This window comes from Anopheles ziemanni, chromosome 3 (assembly GCF_943734765.1).
Source record: "Anopheles ziemanni chromosome 3, idAnoZiCoDA_A2_x.2, whole genome shotgun sequence".
NCBI classification, from domain to species: Eukaryota; Metazoa; Arthropoda; class Insecta; order Diptera; family Culicidae; genus Anopheles; species Anopheles ziemanni.
In genome coordinates, this window is record NC_080706.1 from 55,860,591 (window position 1) to 55,872,720 (window position 12,130).

At 43.5% G+C, this 12,130-nt stretch overlaps 1 protein-coding gene across 1 annotated transcript in view; it reads right to left on the minus strand.

Moving 5' to 3' along the window:
* Positions 1-12,130, minus strand: part of LOC131288561 (uncharacterized) — a 111,718-nt gene that overhangs the window by 87,576 nt on the left and 12,012 nt on the right. The gene's annotated exons all lie outside the window — the stretch shown is intronic.

Below are 12,130 nucleotides of genomic sequence, written 5' to 3' on the forward strand. Positions count from 1 at the left end.
GCGATGGCGTCCTTCTAGGAGAGCGTCGACAGATTTCGTAAATGGTGCAGTGATTCCACTTTTTTTGTGAGTCCCGCTGATTTTTCACGGCATCCCTCGCCTCACGCTGCGGCTCGGATGCGTATTGTTTTAGAAAAGATCTCACGTGCCCATGCCGGGTTTAGCCCGGCGTAACGCTGATGGGTCACATCCGTTTCGGTGCGGGTTTTTGTTGACTCCCTCTCTATCTCTCTCTCTCTCCAGCCCTCCTTTTGTTGTGGATGGGTCTGTATTTCTCTTTCCCTCTTCTCTCCGGTGAATAGGCGGTCGAATCGATCATGCACACCACGACAATTTGGCCAAGCTGGCGCTGGACGAGACGGTCGAGTTTCACCGCGCGGTAGAGCGAACCGTGCAGCTGATGGCCGACGACGACGACGCGGACACGTTGATCCTGGTGACTGCCGACCACTCGCATACGCTGACCATCGGTGGATATCCGGTGCGGGGCAACGACATCCTCGCGACCGGCGACTTCTCCCGACTCGACCGGATGCCGTTCTTCACGCTGACGTACGCGAACGGGCCGAGCTATGGTGATCACTTTCACGAGACCGGGGGCCGCCGGAACCCGGCGGACATGCTGCACCGAATCCGGGATCCGGCGTTCACGTATCCGGCCGCCGTACCGTACGAGGACGAGACCCACGGTGGCGACGATGTGGCCGTGTTTGCCCAAGGTCCCTGGGCGCATGTCTTTAGCGGTCTGTACGAACAGCACGTCATCGGCCACGGGCTCCTGTACGCCGCCTGTCTCGGCCCCGACGAGTTCGAGCGTTCCGATGCGTGTCGCGAGCGGCTACGGGGCGGTGCGGCCGTGTCATGGCGCGGCCTGGGACACTTCCTGCTGCCCACGTTGCTCGCGCTAAGCTGCCTGCGAACGCAAATATTGACCATGTAGCTTGCGGTCCCGGTTGGCTTTCCCCGCCTGGAACCGGTACACCAAACTGCCCACCCACCTGCCTACCGAAGGTAATAAATTTATTCTAACGGCTTACGAAGCGTGCAATCGGAAATTATTTACAACCGAACCCCAATGAGTTTTGTTTCGCGGATCACAAGGGGTAAAGGCAAGCAAGCAAGGCACCCGGGGGCAGGGATGCGGAGGAAACTTTCGATAACAAACGACAGTTTTTGTGCTTGTTTAGTTTACTTTATGGTCGCACCGAAACCGGGAACCATTCGGACGCATTCGGACGGAAGGTGGTGGTTTGGGAAAGGTTTAAATATTTGATTGCACCTAACCGACTCGCTTTTTTTTCGCTTGTGTACATTTTGTTTCCATTCCCACTCCCGCTTGCAGGCATTACATACCCCCACCCCAACCTCTCCTAAACCCTCCCATTGACCATCAACCGGGAGGCCGTGACCTGGATCGAAAACTTTCGCTTCGAATTTTGCTATTTTCATGCAACGGCGCTGAAAGCAATCGATTTCAGACGAGCTCACGCTGGACCACCTGAGTCCGGGCGGCCCGTAATTAATCAAAAAACTTCATCACCAACCCCGCCGCTCGCATGATGCAGCATTTTCTCCCGTGGTGCCCTGGTGCGAAATTAGAATCCTCTAATGAAGTACTCTCCCTTTCGGAGAAATCAATTGGCTCATTGGCCCCAGATCCGCCTCCCACGAAGATGGTATCCGTCGAAGAAACAACAAATCACCAGCTAAAAGGCGGTCAGTTTCGTACCCGGTTAGCTAACATTAGTGAAACCAAAGTAGGGCCCATTAGGAAGGTTCGCGTGTGTGCGTATCCACCACTGGGAACTACCAGCATCACCACTTCCGCTGTCGCTATTCATCATTCCGCGTGTCAAAAGTTTGACCGAGCCTCCCGACGAAATCCGTTGCCGATACGTGCAGATTGTTTTAGCAGTTCCGTTCAAGTTTTTCCGCTTGATGCGATCAGATGCGGCTCCCGGCAGGAACCGTAAGAAACGGGTTTCTTGGTTGATTTAAGAAATTGATTTACGACTGCCACCAATAGTACGTATGGCATGATGTATGTGGGATAAGCCACGCCGGGGGTGTGGAAAACGAGAGTAAAGAATACCACAATTAAGTGTAATATTGAGTAACGATGTTTATTTTCCACAATCACACGCCGAGACGTGTGCGGCAGTCAAAAGGAAGCTTTAACGATCAGAAGAATTTGCTCGTGCTTGCTAACTGGACGACGTTTTTAAATATGTTTATTTATATAAACTTCAATTTTAAAAAATTGTTTTTAAATTCAATTAGAAAGTTTACAGATGATTTGAAGATGTGTAAATATTGAATAAACTATCAGGATTCTTCAACGAGCTAAATATCCGAAAAAAAAATTTCAAAACGAACAATCCATGTATGATGAACAAGTAACGCATGTTTTGGATAAGAAGCTGATGGCGTTATAATGAACGCAATTTGGCAAGTATTTTGCATTGTTGTCATAAATTGATTTTAATTTTTGCAAGAGTTGAAAATATGAATATACAACACTCGAAACCTAGATGTACTGCAAAAAAGTTGTTCTTCAAATTTGGCTCCTTGGTAATATGCATTTTGTGTACAGAACTTTGCTCCAGCATGTCTTACTAGATTCTTAAATATCTGTGACATTTTCATATAGATAAAATGAAATATGTTATTTTTTAATTTAATTTAATTAATCCCATCACAAATTCAATAATTAGGTTTATTCAACAAAATATTCACAACAATTCCTTCTCGTAAAATATCTATATGCTTTTGTTATCAGAATTGATGGTGGTATATTTCAATAAAAACTAATTTTTTTCTTGGCATAACGATCGTTTTTTGATCATGCCAGTCCCACTAAAGGCTTACTAGACTTATTCCTTTTGCGTACGTGCGTAGTCAGTCCTCTCATACATGGGGGCCGATTTTCTAACCGGCAATAATATTACAACATTAGTAATACTATAACATTAGTTTTATTATGACTCCATATGTTAGACCAACTTCGTAAAATAACTTGATTTATCTTCACTATTCTATTTTTTAACGAATATTTTGTTAATTTTTAGCAGCATTAAGTAACTTTGGTCGATTGAAATATTAATCAAACCAATTGTTCCAAGGGTTAATAAACGATCTCGATATTCTGCTTTTCCTTTTATCTCTTATCTTAAAAATAAAAATGAGAAATAATTATTAATTTTTATATTTTACTGTTTTCTTAGCTCTTGTTGCAGTTCTTGGTTTTTTACTTCTTTTTTTTTTAATTTAAAATATTCTTATGTTCAACATTGTTCTCTCTAAACAAAAGGTTGTTCGTGGACTAAATATGGACTAATAAATAATTTTCAAATATATTTACCCTCAGTTGTGGCTCTAATCCTTGTACAAACAACTAAGTAGTCGGTGGCCAGACTACTGTCTATATCGAAAGATGCCTAACGTTGATTAACAAAAGCGTAGTCTCCAATTTATGCCCCGTCATTCCCATGGCCCAGTCAATCTTGTTCCTTCCATCGTGGAAACTCCAGAAACTCCTTAAGATCAATTACTTTCACTCGAACAACTCGGCTAGACTTTCGCCGAACCGTAGCCGTCCGGGCGTGAGTTTCACTCTGGCCGAATCGCGATCCATACTTTCCCTGTTCACGCCGTTAGTAGCGACACGTCAAAACTCACAAGTAACCCTCAAGTTCGATCTAGACGGTTTCGCGCCGGTACCAAACGCTCCGTACCCAATTCTCGTCGCTTTCGAGTCCGTCAACACGCCCAAGTTTGATATTAAAAATCATAATTAATGATCTTAATTAAAATTAAGCCATCGACGAACAAAGCGAAGACGAGCCCGTCAGCAAACGTTGGCGTCGTCAACCGCGGCCTAGCTCAAAACAAATATAGAAAAAAAGCACCACCCACGTCTCCGTTTGCTTCGGTCGGCAACGGATCCTGGTCGGATCACTTTTTTCTTAACCCTTTTTCCTCCGTAATCCATCCGGTTTTCCATTACCCTCCAGCAGAATCGGTCGGATGTTTTCTTTTTTGTTCATTCTGAACCAAAACTGTTCCACTGTAGTTGATGATTTCATTTCATGTAATTAAAATTGTGCTTTCTTTCTCGCTCTCCTTCCATAGGAAACCCGAAACCCTTTGCAATATATTCCCTATGTCTGTTTCATGCGGTCCTGCCCTGGTTACTATCATTAAGATTTCCGTTCAAACCCAACGACCCAAACCTTCAGACTCGTAAGCCCGGTGATCTAGAATGAAAGAAGAAAAAATGGGCTACCTTCCACCAGCCCTTTCCTGGAAGAGACTATCGAAAAGGATTGAACTTGGTTTCGAAGCGTAGAGTAATAAAGTCTTTGAAAGCTCGGTTTCCCGGTAAATGGACATCCGTCATCGAGGGGTTTCTGCTCTTGTCCAGCTGGGAGATTCGCGGGACGCTACCGACTGAAAACACAAACGACCAACTGAGGTGATGATATTTTCATTAAATTGCCATCAAATAGTTTTACAAAGTCATGGCTCCACCCGGAGAAGCCAATGAAAGAATGGGGAAAGTCAGCGTGAGAAAAAGAAGCGGAAGGAACGGCAAGGAAAACTCGCGTTAGTTGATTTCGGTTGAAGTTTTCTAATTTGTCTCTGTGATACGATTTTTTCTTCTGCTTTCCCTCCGTGCGCAAAGAATGAAAGATCTTTTTATGGTCCGAGGGAAGAAAAAAAATTCCCAATTCGAATTTCAGTGGTTGCTTTATGACGTTCCGCAGGGCAGCATCACCACTTGTTAATGAATTCAAAGGAAGTTATGTAGTTTAATTAAGTGCTCATCCGTAGCTACAAGACCGAAGAGGAAAACGTGCGATAGTACAAGGAGTAATTGGCTTGGACTCTATGGTATTTTTTCGCTTAGCACCCACGATTTTTTTAAAAGATGGAGATAGGAATAATGTTTTTCAGAAAACTCCGCTCTATATTCTATCTATTGATTTAGATACCGTTTTTAACTTTACTTGAAGAAGCAAGTTTAACAAGCGTACCTATACAAACCACTTATGAACTAATACCTGAAGTCTCTGCCTGTTCTAGGGGAATTGCATCGGTTGTTTCCCCTTTAGTATGACATTTCGGCAGTGTTTGATTTTCAAATTGTTGTTAAACAATTTAAACCATATATTTTTTAGCATTGCTGTATTAATTGATCACTAAAAGCATAAACATCATATATTTAAACAAAGCATAAACATTTGAGAAACATCGTCAATAAAAGTCTATCTGCTAACCAATAATATAATGAAGGATGAATTAATTTCAGCATAGTTTTTGATAGCAAAATCAAAACTAAAATTTTACAACATCCAACTTTTGATTTTACTTTTGATTGGGAGTCATTTAATTCGAAATACTTGTACCAGATATCAGGGAGAAATAGTTAGTATGAAACAAGCAGGGCGAAAATGAACTTTAAACCCGTTCAAATATTGCAAAAGACCTCCTATATCTATTAAAATCATTTTATATCGCAATATCTTCGGAAGGTGAAACAAACGTAAGGCACAATTCTCTACCCGGGACAAATCAGATCAGCATTACGGTCTGTGGGCAGTATCATCTGCTGGACGCCGGCTAAGCAACGATCATAAATTAAACTACAAAGCTCGACAGAATCAATAGCGCTTTGAGTGAAATCTAAAAATAAAAGACGATTCGCTTGGGGCGGAGATAAGAATTTCCAATTAATTGAACTAAATGCTCGAATGAATGCCATTCCTTGCCAGCCTAGACAAAGAGAATCAAATCGATTCCAGAAACGATTTGTGTTCAGCAGCTATCCATCTATCCGTTCCCTGTCAGCGGGTCAGTCGTGCATTCCAGCATCGCACCTGGGATGAGCTCTTCGTTATGATTTTCTTGGCGGATTCTCCCGGAGGGCTTACTCGGTCGACCGTTTACAGGTCGGGTTTGACGCACGGGAAGGCGAGCTCTCGAAAGTCCGTGATGGGCGCTTCGATGTGCCCGTTTCGCCGGTTGGGTGAACGATTATGCAAATGGAAGTAAAATTGAAATCAAGCCTTTGATCAAATGTGTAATGAAATAACCGCGCATAAAATCTGCCCTTCGTCCAACGTGGACCTAAATCGGCCGCTGACAGCATTCGGTGGACACTTTACACCATAGTCTCGGGTCGCTTTAATTCCCGAGGCGATTACATGCTGGAATGGGCGGAACATTCAAACACAATCGGTGTCCAGTCTTGTGTCCCATTCCTGGCGCTGCTAGAAAAGCTCGACTAAGCAAAGAGAATCATTGCGAAAATTTAGTCACTGCTCAGTCCTCCCAGCTACCTTGTAGATCCCATTCGACTTCCTTCCCATCAGAGTGAATCCAGCGCCGGTAATGAACCCGCCAAGAACAAAGTCGACATAAACGCATCGTCACCAGCGAGTATGACGTTTGGTAGAGATTAATACAGCCAGCTTTATAGGTTGGCGACATCATAGCGACGTGCTAGCATCATTTGTGGAGGCCATAGCTCACCGTTGCACTATGTTAGACATGTACGTGCCGGGAACATCTGTCACCTTTTGAGCCGGAGGATCCGCAGCGAAACAACCCAACCGTGAGGCGTAAGATAGCGGAGTACTGTTGATGTCCGGCAAAGCTCATTTCTTGATTAGGTATGCAAATTGATTCATACCACTGTTGTATTATCAGCATTGCTGGATAGAAATTCCTACACCAGCTCGGGGCAGAAGGATGCTCCTTTGCCCGGTCCGGTAAAAGGAAGTAACGGAGAGGCGCGTATCGCCTTGATCGCCGGAGAACCGACAATGACGAACCGTCCAGCAGCTGCATGGTCGAATCCCGTGTAATGTGCTTGACCGGGCGGAACTAATTGCTTTGCGGAATACTACCAACAACAATACTACTTCACCGGTTCCGCATCCGGCGCGGACGAACGAAATCAAGTCCTGGCAGGCCCACAGCTGGTTCCCGCCATCGCGCCTCGGACGCGTTTGGTTGATTAATTAGAAGCTCATTAGGTGGTCCTGTGTTCTCACCGTGAGACTACAAACCAAGTCGACCGCGGAAGGAGATTAAACAGGAGTAGGATCAATGGACTCGCAGCCCGACCACCCGTTGCAACCCGGTGGCTCATTATTTCTCGGTACTGGGGAACCTACCGCTAGGCCACCTGTCACAACCATCAAGCGTACGCTTCTTCCCTGTCGACAGGCTCGCAATAACCGTAGCCGTTAAAGTCAGTCGTTGGCTATAAGCAACGTTACGAAGCCCTGGAACAACTCCGGGACCTCGTGCCAAACCTTAACGAACAGAGGGCGGCTCCTCCAAGGTGATTCGAGAAAACCACACAAAACGCCAAAGGCAAACACTGGAATGAGAAGTGTTTGCTCGGTTGGTGTAATGGTCACGTGATTATCTTCCGGTTTTTATTTTCCCACCACTACTGTCAACTGCCAGCCAATTGGCACCGACGCGGGACTATCGGGACGGGTTCGTGTGAGACAGAATCTTGCCACTCGTAGCACTAGTATCACACCACCACCATCACCAGATGGAAATGGTCAAACCATTAACCGACCATCGTGGGGGAGGAAACAGGGCATTCTTCAGAGGCCATTTTGGATTGTTCGCACTGACGATTCCATGGTTCGGACGTGGTGATGGGAAGATGCGGTAGGGCAAGATATTAAATGTAATTGTTATGGTTAATTCTTTACGACAGCGGGTGGGCATCTTAGTCGCTCTTTCTCCGACCGCATCGACCAGGCAGGATAAAGTTAACGATGGGAAAAGAAACAAATCGTGTTGCAAGGACCCGACCATCTCCATTCTCTCGCTCTGCAGTTGATCGGCCACAATTAGAATCTTCCGGTAGGAAACATACAGACATTAAAGTTTAGAAGATAATGGTGTGTCAGGTCCCTAACATTAGCAGCGAGCAAATTGTCAACATGCTTGCAGTGATTGCAGCAAAAGTAAATTGCGGAGGCGTGTTCTACCTTGAACTGAAGACCACAGCCGGAAAAGTTGCTACGAATTTAATTAGGCAAATTGGCGATACAACCGTAAATTTGTGATCAAACTGTAGCGAGCATAGCTCGCAGGAAATTTTTGTGTCATAAATTTGAATAATTACAAAACCTTACAGGTGTTTGCATCCACTTTAAATAAAAATATGCTGTAGATACACGAGAGGTAGTTAATTACTAATGTATTATGGCTTCAAAAGAAGTTCAATACAACAGTAAAACTATTACTTTCTATCTCTTCGCATTGTAACAGATGTTGTTTCACTCGGATTTTGGTTTTGTTTTGTAACTTATTAAAAAAATTAGATTTCTAGGTTCGTTCACTTCAAATAAGAAACTTAATTGTGTTTTGATTGTATAAAATACTAAATTAGTAAAACTAAAACCTATGTTTAGCTAGCTTCTTATTCATTTTATGTAAGTGATGAAAAAGTGTGATGGTTTGTTATGTATTACCGATATGAAAGAGTCCTAAGGCTAACTGGGTAGTCTATAACAAATAGATGTTGGTAAATGTAAAGAAAGTCGAAAATTATTGTGTTTTTTTTATCAAGAATTCAAATGCAAACAGTACTGCGATGCATGCATTTAATTATGCACTTCATGTTTGGTTGATCCAAACGTATGTGAACAATTACAAAGTTACAGATATAGCAGACAAATCCTACACAAGTTTTATTGACCATGCAAATCAACATAATAATTTATTACAATCACAGACAATGTTGTTTTTGATGTATAATTTCCCCCTGAAACAAAAACAAATTTTCCCGACGTAAGAAACTTTATTTGAAAGAGCTAAATGGAAAAAAAGCATTGGTTTGATTCATCAGTAGAAAACACTTAACAGGAAGATTTTACTAAAATACTACAAAAATACCTTTACTAAAATACTTTACTAAATACCTTTACTAAAATCTTGTTAAAATGTATTAGATTGATGAAATTCATCCTAGTGTTCTACTTTCAAACTAAGCAACAACCTGACAACCAGAAGTCTTTGCAGTGCTTCAACTTTTTTTTACTTTAAAATTGACTGTGGTAGTTGATGGTACCAAATACATGGTATTTATTTATACATTATTACATATTACTATCTAATGTGAGGATATTGTTTACGGATTTATTTAACAATTCTTGACAACAGCGGAAAAAATAATTTCAACCGATGTGTAAGCATAACATAGTTAATCTTTTTTCGAATCAGCTCTTTTTCTTTGTGTTTCTTGCATGATGGAGAGGAAAATTTTGTTCTTAGTCAGGGAAAGGGAATTCTTGCGGTACAACCCACACCTTTTCTACTATGAGTTGCAATGAGTCAAATTCCCTGCGAACCCTTGACATCGGCCGCTTAAAGCCATCCATTGATAATCCCCCTTCTTTGCTAGGGACCTTTTTTTACAGCCAATGGGACATAAATTGTCTCACGTGCCAATCCAAGCAAGAACGAAACTGCGTTGTCAATTTTTGCAAGAAAAGAACCCATGACAAAGAGCCGTCGTTGTGGATTCTAACAATGAGTTATAGGAGGGTAGGCAGGGAACGGGACGGCAGCTACCCCATCTTGTGCAGAAACCAAACATTGGCTCCTTGAAATATAAACTAATTAACGTCATACACACGGGAAGTCATTTTATCTTCTTAATCCAACGCCCTCATCCACACCTTACGGGTTGTGAGCCAGGAAAAGCATTCGGTGGGGCGTGAGCTACTCAAACCCGGAGGCAGACATAAGCTATATGCTTGGGGAACAGACATAACCACGACAATGAACGTCTTCGAATAGCAGAGTGGAGCTGCAGATCCATCCTGAACATACCAGACCGAAAATTGTTGTCGCAGCATGGTTTTGCTTTATAGAATCATGGGTGTTTTCCCATTTTTTCCTGTCCTGCTATGCTGCATTCTTGGTAAAACCACAAGCAGCAAACATCGACCCAAAATCCAGGTAATAAAAGAAATTCCAATCGAATATCTGTCGCGTTCGCGATTCGCCTGGCGAGGAAGAACAAGAAGCGCACAAATTTATGGCCATCGTTTTTATTATTCGTTCCGATCTGTTTGGTGAAAACAGGCACAGTAATGTGCTGTAACGAAAATCTGTGCAAGGACGTAATTAAACAGAGTTTACTTAACCATACTCTTCAAACCTAGAAACGTAGAAAAATATCATAAAATATTCAAATTGCAATGAATATACACTACATATCTAGGTCACAGGTTATGGATTTGTTTACCGGAAAAATGGTAAGCGCTCAAGCTCATTTAAGCTTTCAAAAGCGCTCTTACAATCTTACCATACGTGGTTAAAAGTTCTATGATTTTTCTTCATTCTAGTGTCCCCACAGGAAGCCCCCCATCCGAGGTGCAAGCCCCAAATAACCCACATGAAAGCGATTGAGCTAAAGCACTTCAACAATGGAGAGGATTCTGGGCGAAAGAAACAAAACACTCACAACGGAAACCAGTCCCGGGAGCGCAATAAACGGTATTGTTGAAGATAAATACCCTCCTTGGCGCTGGCTGCTTCTGGAGAACTAAGACAAATAAAATCCACACATCAACGGGTCCTGCCTGGCTACACTTCCGCCCTGGGAGCGGTTGGAAACTCGCGAAGCTGACGTGCCGGCCCCAGCCGGGGTAGTTAATATTGTGCGCCCACAGCTCTAGACGACACTGACACAATATCCAGCGCAAAGTGGCACAATATGCGATTCCGTGGCAGCGGCTCGAACGGTGGCTGTAACTGTGGTTGTGCGGATGTGCCCTTTTATAGGGTGTTCCTTTTTTCTTGCCTTTCACGTCGCGGTTTGTGTGATGGTTAGGCAAAAGCCGGTCACGTTGTGCCGAGATGCGTGCGGAGTCGGAGCTTTCTCTGCGTTTCTTTTCATCTTATCTGAACTGAAAAGAAAATCACTTTTATTAAACACTCCCAGCAGCAGCGGAAACAGTAGCCTCGCAGACCCCTGAAACTCCCCCCACCCGATCAGTGTGTCAGTCTTCCGGAAGCGTTGATTCTGCTCAATGTTTCGTTTTCTCAATGGTCCACATTAAAGGATGACTTCCGGATGGAGGAAGAAGCATCAAAGGACATCCATGTGCGCTTTTCCAGTGGAACGAGAATTGAAGGCATAGACACACACAAATATACATGAGCACGCGTCCAATGAATGAAGTGAGAGCAACTCAAATACGGCTCCATTCGTCCCAATCGCTACCACGCGCTCGGGTGCTCGGGAAAGCCAACCACGGAAGGCGACATGTTCTGGATAGGATTTTTACTGTCTCGTAAGGGCCCAGCTTTGCCGCCCCATTGCCAGCGTTTAATTGCCACTGAAACGAGAGCTCGTAAAATGTTCCAGCGTCCGACCGTGGGAGGTGCGAGGTGGGACGAGCGATCGCGGCAGTCATTTTATGCCACTTTTTCATCCTCTCATCTCATCCTCGGTGACCTCGATACGCCTCCAAATGCCGTCTCGCCGTATCCACTGCTTTCATATCCGTATGAATCATATCCACCCGAATCCGATCGGGCGATAGTGAGTGCTGAGCATGACGGAAGCGATAACGATGATGATGGTGGCGTTTACGCCGCCGTCGTCGATCCGATAGAGGAAATGAGAAATCATCGCTGGCAAGCCACATTCTAATGTTGTCAACCGTGTCGTAACGGTGTGAAAATGTGCGAACATTGATTTCTGCTTCATTTCGCGTGTAACCGTCTTGGAGGATGGCGATAAAACGCTCAAGTCGTTTTAATTAGCACGTGCTATTTTAATCTATATTATAAGCGTGATTTACCAGAATCGTAGCCAGAAAGATTTGACCCTTTCTGGCCAAAGAACAATGTGCAAAAATGCGTACCATACGGTCTAAAACTAGATTTATTTTTATCAAATCTTTTGACAACATTCATTCGTTTCAATCTTTCACCCAAAATTCAAAACATTGATAAGGTTTTGGCAAGTTTCTTTTAAGTGCATTGATTAAGCGACCAAAAAACACACCTGAGCTTTCCCTTAGCATTCTTCGTAAATCTGTATGTTTCTTGAATCAATTATTCTCTCTTTAATGAAACT